Source organism: Phyllobates terribilis, unplaced genomic scaffold (assembly GCF_046119375.1).
Source record: "Phyllobates terribilis strain yellow unplaced genomic scaffold, ASM4611937v1 Scaffold_108__1_contigs__length_5656254, whole genome shotgun sequence".
Classification (NCBI taxonomy): Eukaryota; Metazoa; Chordata; class Amphibia; order Anura; family Dendrobatidae; genus Phyllobates; species Phyllobates terribilis.
Window position 1 is genome coordinate 530,848 of NW_027362868.1, and position 13,323 is coordinate 544,170.

Here is a 13,323-nt window from a genome sequence, read left to right on the forward strand (position 1 = left end):
AAAGAATTGAATTCAATGCTTTTTGTTCATTTTGCTTGTTTGTCGGATTTTGGGATGGACTCTTTGGCTTTGCTTTTCTTCTCCTCATTGGATTTTTCATGTTAAAAGTTGCAGAAGCCAGATGACAAGCTCATTTTGGTTCAACTTCAGCAACTGTGCATTGCATTGCCATGTAATGTAATGTAATGCAATGCTATCTATCTAGCTCTCCCTCTATACTTCCTTTTGGATAAACAGACATATTAGGCAAGCATTTTGGAGCTTTCACCTAAATAACTACAGGTGGTGAGATAAGCTGCACAATATAATTGACCTTTCAGTATATTGTTGCACACACACCATCTATTTAGCAAATGCCCTTGTTATCAACAGCAGCCTTTTAAACTCACCTGAGCTAACAGGTATGTGAGCTGGTTACTCTGCTGCGCTTAAAATTTCTTTTTTGGTTTGCTACAATGCCTTTTCTGAAACGTTGTCTCCCTCTGCTGGAACACTGACTTCTTTCATTTAATGCCTGCAGACTATAAAAGAGAAACCAACCCAAAAAGTTTGGTTGATTAGTCTGTGGCATTCTTTTAAACTGTTGCTTATGGCGGTCTCTGTGAGCTTCTCAGTGACATTCAGCCATCCAGGTATCCCGCCTGCAGTAGACGGAATGTGGCAATGGAACGCTGGCTGCGCGTGTCATAATAGGCTCTGAGCCTTTATATACCTGCGCACAGCAGCAGCCACCTTCAGTCTGCTGCTGGACAGCCAGCAGCAGCAGCAGCAGGAGAGGTAATTAATCAGCAACCCTCCTGCTAAGGGTAGACAGCTGCTCGTTCCACCCCCCCCCGCCTTAATTGGTTCTCCTCCCTTCCAACGGTGTTGAGGCGGGTGGGAACAGCCGGGGGTTGAGGGTACTGTGCTAAAAGAGGTGGAGTTATGCAGATCTAAAACGCGTGGATTGCAGCAGCAGCAAGCCGAAAAGTGCAGGCATGTGAGGGATCTAGAGGTTGACAGCATGTCTTCTTAACGGGAGTCCAGGTGGCCATCTCCACAAATGGACTTTTCAGAATCCTTGGGTGGCACCGTAGTCGGAAACCAATTCTGGTTATCGCTTCTCGGCCTTTTGGCTAAGATCAAGTGTAGTATCTGTTCTTATCAGTTTAATATCTGATACGTCCCCTATCTGGGGACCATATATTAAATGGATTTTTAGAACAGGGAGATGGAAAAAGAGCTTGCTCTGTCCACTCCACGCATTGACCTGGTATTGCAGTATCTCCAGGACCGGTGCACCCCTTCTTTAATGCAGTTTCTAAAATCAGAAAGAATTGAATTCAATGCTTTTTGTTCATTTTGCTTGTTTGTCGGATTTTGGGATGGACTCTTTGGCTTTGCTTTTCTTCTCCTCATTGGATTTTTCATGTTAAAAGTTGCAGAAGCCAGATGACAAGCTCATTTTGGTTCAACTTCAGCAACTGTGCATTGCATTGCCATGTAATGTAATGTAATGCAATGCTATCTATCTAGCTCTCACTCTATACTTCCTTTTGGATAAACAGACATATTAGGCAAGCATTTTGGAGCTTTCACCTAAATAACTACAGGTGGTGAGATAAGCTGCACAATATAATTGACCTTTCAGTATATTGTTGCACACACACCATCTATTTAGCAAATGCCCTTGTTATCAACAGCAGCCTTTTAAACTCACCTGAGCTAACAGGTATGTGAGCTGGTTACTCTGCTGCGCTTAAAATTTCTTTTTTGGTTTGCTACAATGCCTTTTCTGAAACGTTGTCTCCCTCTGCTGGAACACTGACTTCTTTCATTTAATGCCTGCAGACTATAAAAGAGAAACCAACCCAAAAAGTTTGGTTGATTAGTCTGTGGCATTCTTTTAAACTGTTGCTTATGGCGGTCTCTGTGAGCTTCTCAGTGACATTCAGCCATCCAGGTATCCCGCCTGCAGTAGACGGAATGTGGCAATGGAACGCTGGCTGCGCGTGTCATAATAGGCTCTGAGCCTTTATATACCTGCGCACAGCAGCAGCCACCTTCAGTCTGCTGCTGGACAGCCAGCAGCAGCAGCAGCAGGAGAGGTAATTAATCAGCAACCCTCCTGCTAAGGGTAGACAGCTGCTCGTTCCACCCCCCCCCCCCGCCTTAATTGGTTCTCCTCCCTTCCAACGGTGTTGAGGCGGGTGGGAACAGCCGGGGGTTGAGGGTACTGTGCTAAAAGAGGTGGAGTTATGCAGATCTAAAACGCGTGGATTGCAGCAGCAGCAAGCCGAAAAGTGCAGGCATGTGAGGGATCTAGAGGTTGACAGCATGTCTTCTTAACGGGAGTCCAGGTGGCCATCTCCACAAATGGACTTTTCAGAATCCTTGGGTGGCACCGTAGTCGGAAACCAATTCTGGTTATCGCTTCTCGGCCTTTTGGCTAAGATCAAGTGTAGTATCTGTTCTTATCAGTTTAATATCTGATACGTCCCCTATCTGGGGACCATATATTAAATGGATTTTTAGAACAGGGAGATGGAAAAAGAGCTTGCTCTGTCCACTCCACGCATTGACCTGGTATTGCAGTATCTCCAGGACCGGTGCACCCCTTCTTTAATGCAGTTTCTAAAATCAGAAAGAATTGAATTCAATGCTTTTTGTTCATTTTGCTTGTTTGTCGGATTTTGGGATGGACTCTTTGGCTTTGCTTTTCTTCTCCTCATTGGATTTTTCATGTTAAAAGTTGCAGAAGCCAGATGACAAGCTCATTTTGGTTCAACTTCAGCAACTGTGCATTGCATTGCCATGTAATGTAATGTAATGCAATGCTATCTATCTAGCTCTCCCTCTATACTTCCTTTTGGATAAACAGACATATTAGGCAAGCATTTTGGAGCTTTCACCTAAATAACTACAGGTGGTGAGATAAGCTGCACAATATAATTGACCTTTCAGTATATTGTTGCACACACACCATCTATTTAGCAAATGCCCTTGTTATCAACAGCAGCCTTTTAAACTCACCTGAGCTAACAGGTATGTGAGCTGGTTACTCTGCTGCGCTTAAAATTTCTTTTTTGGTTTGCTACAATGCCTTTTCTGAAACGTTGTCTCCCTCTGCTGGAACACTGACTTCTTTCATTTAATGCCTGCAGACTATAAAAGAGAAACCAACCCAAAAAGTTTGGTTGATTAGTCTGTGGCATTCTTTTAAACTGTTGCTTATGGCGGTCTCTGTGAGCTTCTCAGTGACATTCAGCCATCCAGGTATCCCGCCTGCAGTAGACGGAATGTGGCAATGGAACGCTGGCTGCGCGTGTCATAATAGGCTCTGAGCCTTTATATACCTGCGCACAGCAGCAGCCACCTTCAGTCTGCTGCTGGACAGCCAGCAGCAGCAGCAGCAGGAGAGGTAATTAATCAGCAACCCTCCTGCTAAGGGTAGACAGCTGCTCGTTCCACCCCCCCCCCCGCCTTAATTGGTTCTCCTCCCTTCCAACGGTGTTGAGGCGGGTGGGAACAGCCGGGGGTTGAGGGTACTGTGCTAAAAGAGGTGGAGTTATGCAGATCTAAAACGCGTGGATTGCAGCAGCAGCAAGCCAAAAAGTGCAGGCATGTGAGGGATCTAGAGGTTGACAGCATGTCTTCTTAACGGGAGTCCAGGTGGCCATCTCCACAAATGGACTTTTCAGAATCCTTGGGTGGCACCGTAGTCGGAAACCAATTCTGGTTATCGCTTCTCGGCCTTTTGGCTAAGATCAAGTGTAGTATCTGTTCTTATCAGTTTATTATCTGATACGTCCCCTATCTGGGGACCATATATTAAATGGATTTTTAGAACAGGGAGATGGAAAAAGAGCTTGCTCTGTCCACTCCACGCATTGACCTGGTATTGCAGTATCTCCAGGACCGGTGCACCCCTTCTTTAATGCAGTTTCTAAAATCAGAAAGAATTGAATTCAATGCTTTTTGTTCATTTTGCTTGTTTGTCGGATTTTGGGATGGACTCTTTGGCTTTGCTTTTCTTCTCCTCATTGGATTTTTCATGTTAAAAGTTGCAGAAGCCAGATGACAAGCTCATTTTGGTTCAACTTCAGCAACTGTGCATTGCATTGCCATGTAATGTAATGTAATGCAATGCTATCTATCTAGCTCTCCCTCTATACTTCCTTTTGGATAAACAGACATATTAGGCAAGCATTTTGGAGCTTTCACCTAAATAACTACAGGTGGTGAGATAAGCTGCACAATATAATTGACCTTTCAGTATATTGTTGCACACACACCATCTATTTAGCAAATGCCCTTGTTATCAACAGCAGCCTTTTAAACTCACCTGAGCTAACAGGTATGTGAGCTGGTTACTCTGCTGCGCTTAAAATTTCTTTTTTGGTTTGCTACAATGCCTTTTCTGAAACGTTGTCTCCCTCTGCTGGAACACTGACTTCTTTCATTTAATGCCTGCAGACTATAAAAGAGAAACCAACCCAAAAAGTTTGGTTGATTAGTCTGTGGCATTCTTTTAAACTGTTGCTTATGGCGGTCTCTGTGAGCTTCTCAGTGACATTCAGCCATCCAGGTATCCCGCCTGCAGTAGACGGAATGTGGCAATGGAACGCTGGCTGCGCGTGTCATAATAGGCTCTGAGCCTTTATATACCTGCGCACAGCAGCAGCCACCTTCAGTCTGCTGCTGGACAGCCAGCAGCAGCAGCAGCAGGAGAGGTAATTAATCAGCAACCCTCCTGCTAAGGGTAGACAGCTGCTCGTTCCACCCCCCCCCGCCTTAATTGGTTCTCCTCCCTTCCAACGGTGTTGAGGCGGGTGGGAACAGCCGGGGGTTGAGGGTACTGTGCTAAAAGAGGTGGAGTTATGCAGATCTAAAACGCGTGGATTGCAGCAGCAGCAAGCCGAAAAGTGCAGGCATGTGAGGGATCTAGAGGTTGACAGCATGTCTTCTTAACGGGAGTCCAGGTGGCCATCTCCACAAATGGACTTTTCAGAATCCTTGGGTGGCACCGTAGTCGGAAACCAATTCTGGTTATCGCTTCTCGGCCTTTTGGCTAAGATCAAGTGTAGTATCTGTTCTTATCAGTTTAATATCTGATACGTCCCCTATCTGGGGACCATATATTAAATGGATTTTTAGAACAGGGAGATGGAAAAAGAGCTTGCTCTGTCCACTCCACGCATTGACCTGGTATTGCAGTATCTCCAGGACCGGTGCACCCCTTCTTTAATGCAGTTTCTAAAATCAGAAAGAATTGAATTCAATGCTTTTTGTTCATTTTGCTTGTTTGTCGGATTTTGGGATGGACTCTTTGGCTTTGCTTTTCTTCTCCTCATTGGATTTTTCATGTTAAAAGTTGCAGAAGCCAGATGACAAGCTCATTTTGGTTCAACTTCAGCAACTGTGCATTGCATTGCCATGTAATGTAATGTAATGCAATGCTATCTATCTAGCTCTCACTCTATACTTCCTTTTGGATAAACAGACATATTAGGCAAGCATTTTGGAGCTTTCACCTAAATAACTACAGGTGGTGAGATAAGCTGCACAATATAATTGACCTTTCAGTATATTGTTGCACACACACCATCTATTTAGCAAATGCCCTTGTTATCAACAGCAGCCTTTTAAACTCACCTGAGCTAACAGGTATGTGAGCTGGTTACTCTGCTGCGCTTAAAATTTCTTTTTTGGTTTGCTACAATGCCTTTTCTGAAACGTTGTCTCCCTCTGCTGGAACACTGACTTCTTTCATTTAATGCCTGCAGACTATAAAAGAGAAACCAACCCAAAAAGTTTGGTTGATTAGTCTGTGGCATTCTTTTAAACTGTTGCTTATGGCGGTCTCTGTGAGCTTCTCAGTGACATTCAGCCATCCAGGTATCCCGCCTGCAGTAGACGGAATGTGGCAATGGAACGCTGGCTGCGCGTGTCATAATAGGCTCTGAGCCTTTATATACCTGCGCACAGCAGCAGCCACCTTCAGTCTGCTGCTGGACAGCCAGCAGCAGCAGCAGCAGGAGAGGTAATTAATCAGCAACCCTCCTGCTAAGGGTAGACAGCTGCTCGTTCCACCCCCCCCCCCCGCCTTAATTGGTTCTCCTCCCTTCCAACGGTGTTGAGGCGGGTGGGAACAGCCGGGGATTGAGGGTACTGTGCTAAAAGAGGTGGAGTTATGCAGATCTAAAACGCGTGGATTGCAGCAGCAGCAAGCCGAAAAGTGCAGGCATGTGAGGGATCTAGAGGTTGACAGCATGTCTTCTTAACGGGAGTCCAGGTGGCCATCTCCACAAATGGACTTTTCAGAATCCTTGGGTGGCACCGTAGTCGGAAACCAATTCTGGTTATCGCTTCTCGGCCTTTTGGCTAAGATCAAGTGTAGTATCTGTTCTTATCAGTTTAATATCTGATACGTCCCCTATCTGGGGACCATATATTAAATGGATTTTTAGAACAGGGAGATGGAAAAAGAGCTTGCTCTGTCCACTCCACGCATTGACCTGGTTTTGCAGTATCTCCAGGACCGGTGCACCCCTTCTTTAATGCAGTTTCTAAAATCAGAAAGAATTGAATTCAATGCTTTTTGTTCATTTTGCTTGTTTGTCGGATTTTGGGATGGACTCTTTGGCTTTGCTTTTCTTCTCCTCATTGGATTTTTCATGTTAAAAGTTGCAGAAGCCAGATGACAAGCTCATTTTGGTTCAACTTCAGCAACTGTGCATTGCATTGCCATGTAATGTAATGTAATGCAATGCTATCTATCTAGCTCTCCCTCTATACTTCCTTTTGGATAAACAGACATATTAGGCAAGCATTTTGGAGCTTTCACCTAAATAACTACAGGTGGTGAGATAAGCTGCACAATATAATTGACCTTTCAGTATATTGTTGCACACACACCATCTATTTAGCAAATGCCCTTGTTATCAACAGCAGCCTTTTAAACTCACCTGAGCTAACAAGTATGTGAGCTGGTTACTCTGCTGCGCTTAAAATTTCTTTTTTTGTTTGCTACAATGCCTTTTCTGAAACGTTGTCTCCCTCTGCTGGAACACTGACTTCTTTCATTTAATGCCTGCAGACTATAAAAGAGAAACCAACCCAAAAAGTTTGGTTGATTAGTCTGTGGCATTCTTTTAAACTGTTGCTTATGGCGGTCTCTGTGAGCTTCTCAGTGACATTCAGCCATCCAGGTATCCCGCATGCAGTAGACGGAATGTGGCAATGGAACGCTGGCTGCGCGTGTCATAATAGGCTCTGAGCCTTTATATACCTGCGCACAGCAGCAGCCACCTTCAGTCTGCTGCTGGACAGCCAGCAGCAGCAGCAGCAGGAGAGGTAATTAATCAGCAACCCTCCTGCTAAGGGTAGACAGCTGCTCGTTCCACCCCCCCCCGCCTTAATTGGTTCTCCTCCCTTCCAACGGTGTTGAGGCGGGTGGGAACAGCCGGGGGTTGAGGGTACTGTGCTAAAAGAGGTGGAGTTATGCAGATCTAAAACGCGTGGATTGCAGCAGCAGCAAGCCGAAAAGTGCAGGCATGTGAGGGATCTAGAGGTTGACAGCATGTCTTCTTAACGGGAGTCCAGGTGGCCATCTCCACAAATGGACTTTTCAGAATCCTTGGGTGGCACCGTAGTCGGAAACCAATTCTGGTTATCGCTTCTCGGACTTTTGGCTAAGATCAAGTGTAGTATCTGTTCTTATCAGTTTAATATCTGATACGTCCCCTATCTGGGGACCATATATTAAATGGATTTTTAGAACAGGGAGATGGAAAAAGAGCTTGCTCTGTCCACTCCACGCATTGACCTGGTATTGCAGTATCTCCAGGACCGGTGCACCCCTTCTTTAATGCAGTTTCTAAAATCAGAAAGAATTGAATTCAATGCTTTTTGTTCATTTTGCTTGTTTGTCGGATTTTGGGATGGACTCTTTGGCTTTGCTTTTCTTCTCCTCATTGGATTTTTCATGTTAAAAGTTGCAGAAGCCAGATGACAAGCTCATTTTGGTTCAACTTCAGCAACTGTGCATTGCATTGCCATGTAATGTAATGTAATGCAATGCTATCTATCTAGCTCTCCCTCTATACTTCCTTTTGGATAAACAGACATATTAGGCAAGCATTTTGGAGCTTTCACCTAAATAACTACAGGTGGTGAGATAAGCTGCACAATATAATTGACCTTTCAGTATATTGTTGCACACACACCATCTATTTAGCAAATGCCCTTGTTATCAACAGCAGCCTTTTAAACTCACCTGAGCTAACAGGTATGTGAGCTGGTTACTCTGCTGCGCTTAAAATTTCTTTTTTGGTTTGCTACAATGCCTTTTCTGAAACGTTGTCTCCCTCTGCTGGAACACTGACTTCTTTCATTTAATGCCTGCAGACTATAAAAGAGAAACCAACCCAAAAAGTTTGGTTGATTAGTCTGTGGTATTCTTTTAAACTGTTGCTTATGGCGGTCTCTGTGAGCTTCTCAGTGACATTCAGCCATCCAGGTATCCCGCCTGCAGTAGACGGAATGTGGCAATGGAACGCTGGCTGCGCGTGTCATAATAGGCTCTGAGCCTTTATATACCTGCGCACAGCAGCAGCCACCTTCAGTCTGCTGCTGGACAGCCAGCAGCAGCAGCAGCAGGAGAGGTAATTAATCAGCAACCCTCCTGCTAAGGGAAGACAGCTGCTCGTTCCACCGCCCCCCCCGCCTTAATTGGTTCTCCTCCCTTCCAACGGTGTTGAGGCGGGTGGGAACAGCCGGGGGTTGAGGGTACTGTGCTAAAAGAGGTGGAGTTATGCAGATCTAAAACGCGTGGATTGCAGCAGCAGCAAGCCGAAAAGTGCAGGCATGTGAGGGATCTAGAGGTTGACAGCATGTCTTCTTAACGGGAGTCCAGGTGGCCATCTCCACAAATGGACTTTTCAGAATCCTTGGGTGGCACCGTAGTCGGAAACCAATTCTGGTTATCGCTTCTCGGCCTTTTGGCTAAGATCAAGTGTAGTATCTGTTCTTATCAGTTTAATATCTGATACGTCCCCTATCTGGGGACCATATATTAAATGGATTTTTAGAACAGGGAGATGGAAAAAGAGCTTGCTCTGTCCACTCCACGCATTGACCTGGTATTGCAGTATCTCCAGGACCGGTGCACCCCTTCTTTAATGCAGTTTCTAAAATCAGAAAGAATTGAATTCAATGCTTTTTGTTCATTTTGCTTGTTTGTCGGATTTTGGGATAGACTCTTTGGCTTTGCTTTTCTTCTCCTCATTGGATTTTTCATGTTAAAAGTTGCAGAAGCCAGATGACAAGCTCATTTTGGTTCAACTTCAGCAACTGTGCATTGCATTGCCATGTAATGTAATGTAATGCAATGCTATCTATCTAGCTCTCCCTCTATACTTCCTTTTGGATAAACAGACATATTAGGCAAGCATTTTGGAGCTTTCACCTAAATAACTACAGGTGGTGAGATAAGCTGCACAATATAATTGACCTTTCAGTATATTGTTGCACACACACCATCTATTTAGCAAATGCCCTTGTTATCAACAGCAGCCTTTTAAACTCACCTGAGCTAACAGGTATGTGAGCTGGTTACTCTGCTGCGCTTAAAATTTCTTTTTTGGTTTGCTACAATGCCTTTTCTGAAACGTTGTCTCCCTCTGCTGGAACACTGACTTCTTTCATTTAATGCCTGCAGACTATAAAAGAGAAACCAACCCAAAAAGTTTGGTTGATTAGTCTGTGGCATTCTTTTAAACTGTTGCTTATGGCGGTCTCTGTGAGCTTCTCAGTGACATTCAGCCATCCAGGTATCCCGCCTGCAGTAGACAGAATGTGGCAATGGAACGCTGGCTGCGCGTGTCATAATAGGCTCTGAGCCTTTATATACCTGCGCACAGCAGCAGCCACCTTCAGTCTGCTGCTGGACAGCCAGCAGCAGCAGCAGCAGGAGAGGTAATTAATCAGCAACCCTCCTGCTAAGGGTAGACAGCTGCTCGTTCCACCCCCCCCCCGCCTTAATTGGTTCTCCTCCCTTCCAACGGTGTTGAGGCGGGTGGGAACAGCCGGGGGTTGAGGGTACTGTGCTAAAAGAGGTGGAGTTATGCAGATCTAAAACGCGTGGATTGCAGCAGCAGCAAGCCGAAAAATGCAGGCATGTGAGGGATCTAGAGGTTGACAGCATGTCTTCTTAACGGGAGTCCAGGTGGCCATCTCCACAAATGGACTTTTCAGAATCCTTGGGTGGCACCGTAGTCGGAAACCAATTCTGGTTATCGCTTCTCGGCCTTTTGGCTAAGATCAAGGGTAGTATCTGTTCTTATCAGTTTAATATCTGATACGTTCCCTATCTGGGGACCATATATTAAATGGATTTTTAGAACAGGGAGATGGAAAAAGAGCTTGCTCTGTCCACTCCACGCATTGACCTGGTATTGCAGTATCTCCAGGACCGGTGCACCCCTTCTTTAATGCAGTTTCTAAAATCAGAAAGAATTGAATTCAATGCTTTTTGTTCATTTTGCTTGTTTGTCGGATTTTGGGATGGACTCTTTGGCTTTGCTTTTCTTCTCCTCATTGGATTTTTCATGTTAAAAGTTGCAGAAGCCAGATGACAAGCTCATTTTGGTTCAACTTCAGCAACTGTGCATTGCATTGCCATGTAATGTAATGTAATGCAATGCTATCTATCTAGCTCTCCCTCTATACTTCCTTTTGGATAAACAGACATATTAGGCAAGCATTTTGGAGCTTTCACCTAAATAACTACAGGTGGTGAGATAAGCTGCACAATATAATTGACCTTTCAGTATATTGTTGCACACACACCATCTATTTAGCAAATGCCCTTGTTATCAACAGCAGCCTTTTAAACTCACCTGAGCTAACAGGTATGTGAGCTGGTTACTCTGCTGCGCTTAAAATTTCTTTTTTGGTTTGCTACAATGCCTTTTCTGAAACGTTGTCTCCCTCTGCTGGAACACTGACTTCTTTCATTTAATGCCTGCAGACTATAAAAGAGAAACCAACCCAAAAAGTTTGGTTGATTAGTCTGTGGCATTCTTTTAAACTGTTGCTTATGGCGGTCTCTGTGAGCTTCTCAGTGACATTCAGCCATCCAGGTATCCCGCCTGCAGTAGACGGAATGTGGCAATGGAACGCTGGCTGCGCGTGTCATAATAGGCTCTGAGCCTTTATATACCTGCGCACAGCAGCAGCCACCTTCAGTCTGCTGCTGGACAGCCAGCAGCAGCAGCAGCAGGAGAGGTAATTAATCAGCAACCCTCCTGCTAAGGGTAGACAGCTGCTCGTTCCACCCCCCCCCCCCGCCTTAATTGGTTCTCCTCCCTTCCAACGGTGTTGAGGCGGGTGGGAACAGCCGGGGGTTGAGGGTACTGTGCTAAAAGAGGTGGAGTTATGCAGATCTAAAACGCGTGGATTGCAGCAGCAGCAAGCCGAAAAGTGCAGGCATGTGAGGGATCTAGAGGTTGACAGCATGTCTTCTTAACGGGAGTCCAGGTGGCCATCTCCACAAATGGACTTTTCAGAATCCTTGGGTGGCACCGTAGTCGGAAACCAATTCTGGTTATCGCTTCTCGGCCTTTTGGCTAAGATCAAGTGTAGTATCTGTTCTTATCAGTTTAATATCTGATACGTCCCCTATCTGGGGACCATATATTAAATGGATTTTTAGAACAGGGAGATGGAAAAAGAGCTTGCTCTGTCCACTCACGCATTGACCTGGTATTGCAGTATCTCCAGGACCGGTGCACCCCTTCTTTAATGCAGTTTCTAAAATCAGAAAGAATTGAATTCAATGCTTTTTGTTCATTTTGCTTGTTTGTCGGATTTTGGGATGGACTCTTTGGCTTTGCTTTTCTTCTCCTCATTGGATTTTTCATGTTAAAAGTTGCAGAAGCCAGATGACAAGCTCATTTTGGTTCAACTTCAGCAACTGTGCATTGCATTGCCATGTAATGTAATGTAATGCAATGCTATCTATCTAGCTCTCCCTCTATACTTCCTTTTGGATAAACAGACATATTAGGCAAGCATTTTGGAGCTTTCACCTAAATAACTACAGGTGGTGAGATAAGCTGCACAATATAATTGACCTTTCAGTATATTGTTGCACACACACCATCTATTTAGCAAATGCCCTTGTTATCAACAGCAGCCTTTTAAACTCACCTGAGCTAACAGGTATGTGAGCTGGTTACTCTGCTGCGCTTAAAATTTCTTTTTTGGTTTGCTACAATGCCTTTTCTGAAACGTTGTCTCCCTCTGCTGGAACACTGACTTCTTTCATTTAATGCCTGCAGACTATAAAAGAGAAACCAACCCAAAAAGTTTGGTTGATTAGTCTGTGGCATTCTTTTAAACTGTTGCTTATGGCGGTCTCTGTGAGCTTCTCAGTGACATTCAGCCATCCAGGTATCCCGCCTGCAGTAGACGGAATGTGGCAATGGAACGCTGGCTGCGCGTGTCATAATAGGCTCTGAGCCTTTATATACCTGCGCACAGCAGCAGCCACCTTCAGTCTGCTGCTGGACAGCCAGCAGCAGCAGCAGCAGGAGAGGTAATTAATCAGCAACCCTCCTGCTAAGGGTAGACAGCTGCTCGTTCCACCCCCCCTCCCCGCCTTAATTGGTTCTCCTCCCTTCCAACGGTGTTGAGGCGGGTGGGAACAGCCGGGGGTTGAGGGTACTGTGCTAAAAGAGGTGGAGTTATGCAGATCTAAAACGCGTGGATTGCAGCAGCAGCAAGCCGAAAAGTGCAGGCATGTGAGGGATCTAGAGGTTGACAGCATGTCTTCTTAACGGGAGTCCAGGTGGCCATCTCCACAAATGGACTTTTCAGAATCCTTGGGTGGCACCGTAGTCGGAAACCAATTCTGTTTATCGCTTCTCGGCCTTTTGGCTAAGATCAAGTGTAGTATCTGTTCTTATCAGTTTAATATCTGATACGTCCCCTATCTGGGGACCATATATTAAATGGATTTTTAGAACAGGGAGATGGAAAAAGAGCTTGCTCTGTCCACTCCACGCATTGACCTGGTATTGCAGTATCTCCAGGACCGGTGCACCCCTTCTTTAATGCAGTTTCTAAAATCAGAAAGAATTGAATTCAATGCTTTTTGTTCATTTTGCTTGTTTGTCGGATTTTGGGATGGACTCTTTGGCTTTGCTTTTCTTCTCCTCATTGGATTTTTCATGTTAAAAGTTGCAGAAGCCAGATGACAAGCTCATTTTGGTTCAACTTCAGCAACTGTGCATTGCATTGCCATGTAATGTAATGTAATGCAATGCTATCTATCTAGCT

General features: G+C 44.9%; 10 non-coding genes across 10 annotated transcripts; all 10 read left to right on the forward strand.

Annotated features, from left to right (window-relative positions):
• Positions 1-1,095: 1,095 nt before the first annotated feature.
• LOC141201111 (U2 spliceosomal RNA) lies at positions 1,096-1,286 on the forward strand. The gene has a single exon (XR_012272683.1). It is a non-coding gene; the product is annotated as a U2 spliceosomal RNA (small nuclear RNA).
• A 1,122-nt stretch (positions 1,287-2,408) lies between these two features.
• LOC141201112 (U2 spliceosomal RNA) lies at positions 2,409-2,599 on the forward strand. The gene has a single exon (XR_012272684.1). It is a non-coding gene; the product is annotated as a U2 spliceosomal RNA (small nuclear RNA).
• Positions 2,600-3,720: 1,121 nt separating this feature from the next.
• Positions 3,721-3,911, forward strand: LOC141200653 (U2 spliceosomal RNA). The gene has a single exon (XR_012272367.1). It is a non-coding gene; the product is annotated as a U2 spliceosomal RNA (small nuclear RNA).
• Positions 3,912-5,030: 1,119 nt separating this feature from the next.
• LOC141201113 (U2 spliceosomal RNA) lies at positions 5,031-5,221 on the forward strand. Its single transcript, XR_012272685.1, has one exon. It is a non-coding gene; the product is annotated as a U2 spliceosomal RNA (small nuclear RNA).
• Positions 5,222-6,343: 1,122 nt separating this feature from the next.
• LOC141200312 (U2 spliceosomal RNA) lies at positions 6,344-6,534 on the forward strand. Its single transcript, XR_012272036.1, has one exon. It is a non-coding gene; the product is annotated as a U2 spliceosomal RNA (small nuclear RNA).
• Positions 6,535-7,653: 1,119 nt separating this feature from the next.
• Positions 7,654-7,844, forward strand: LOC141200754 (U2 spliceosomal RNA). Its single transcript, XR_012272465.1, has one exon. It is a non-coding gene; the product is annotated as a U2 spliceosomal RNA (small nuclear RNA).
• A 1,121-nt stretch (positions 7,845-8,965) lies between these two features.
• Positions 8,966-9,156, forward strand: LOC141201114 (U2 spliceosomal RNA). Its single transcript, XR_012272686.1, has one exon. It is a non-coding gene; the product is annotated as a U2 spliceosomal RNA (small nuclear RNA).
• Positions 9,157-10,276: 1,120 nt separating this feature from the next.
• Positions 10,277-10,467, forward strand: LOC141200709 (U2 spliceosomal RNA). Its single transcript, XR_012272421.1, has one exon. It is a non-coding gene; the product is annotated as a U2 spliceosomal RNA (small nuclear RNA).
• Positions 10,468-11,589: 1,122 nt separating this feature from the next.
• Positions 11,590-11,779, forward strand: LOC141200756 (U2 spliceosomal RNA). The gene has a single exon (XR_012272467.1). It is a non-coding gene; the product is annotated as a U2 spliceosomal RNA (small nuclear RNA).
• Positions 11,780-12,901: 1,122 nt separating this feature from the next.
• LOC141201115 (U2 spliceosomal RNA) lies at positions 12,902-13,092 on the forward strand. Its single transcript, XR_012272687.1, has one exon. It is a non-coding gene; the product is annotated as a U2 spliceosomal RNA (small nuclear RNA).
• Positions 13,093-13,323: the final 231 nt, after the last annotated feature.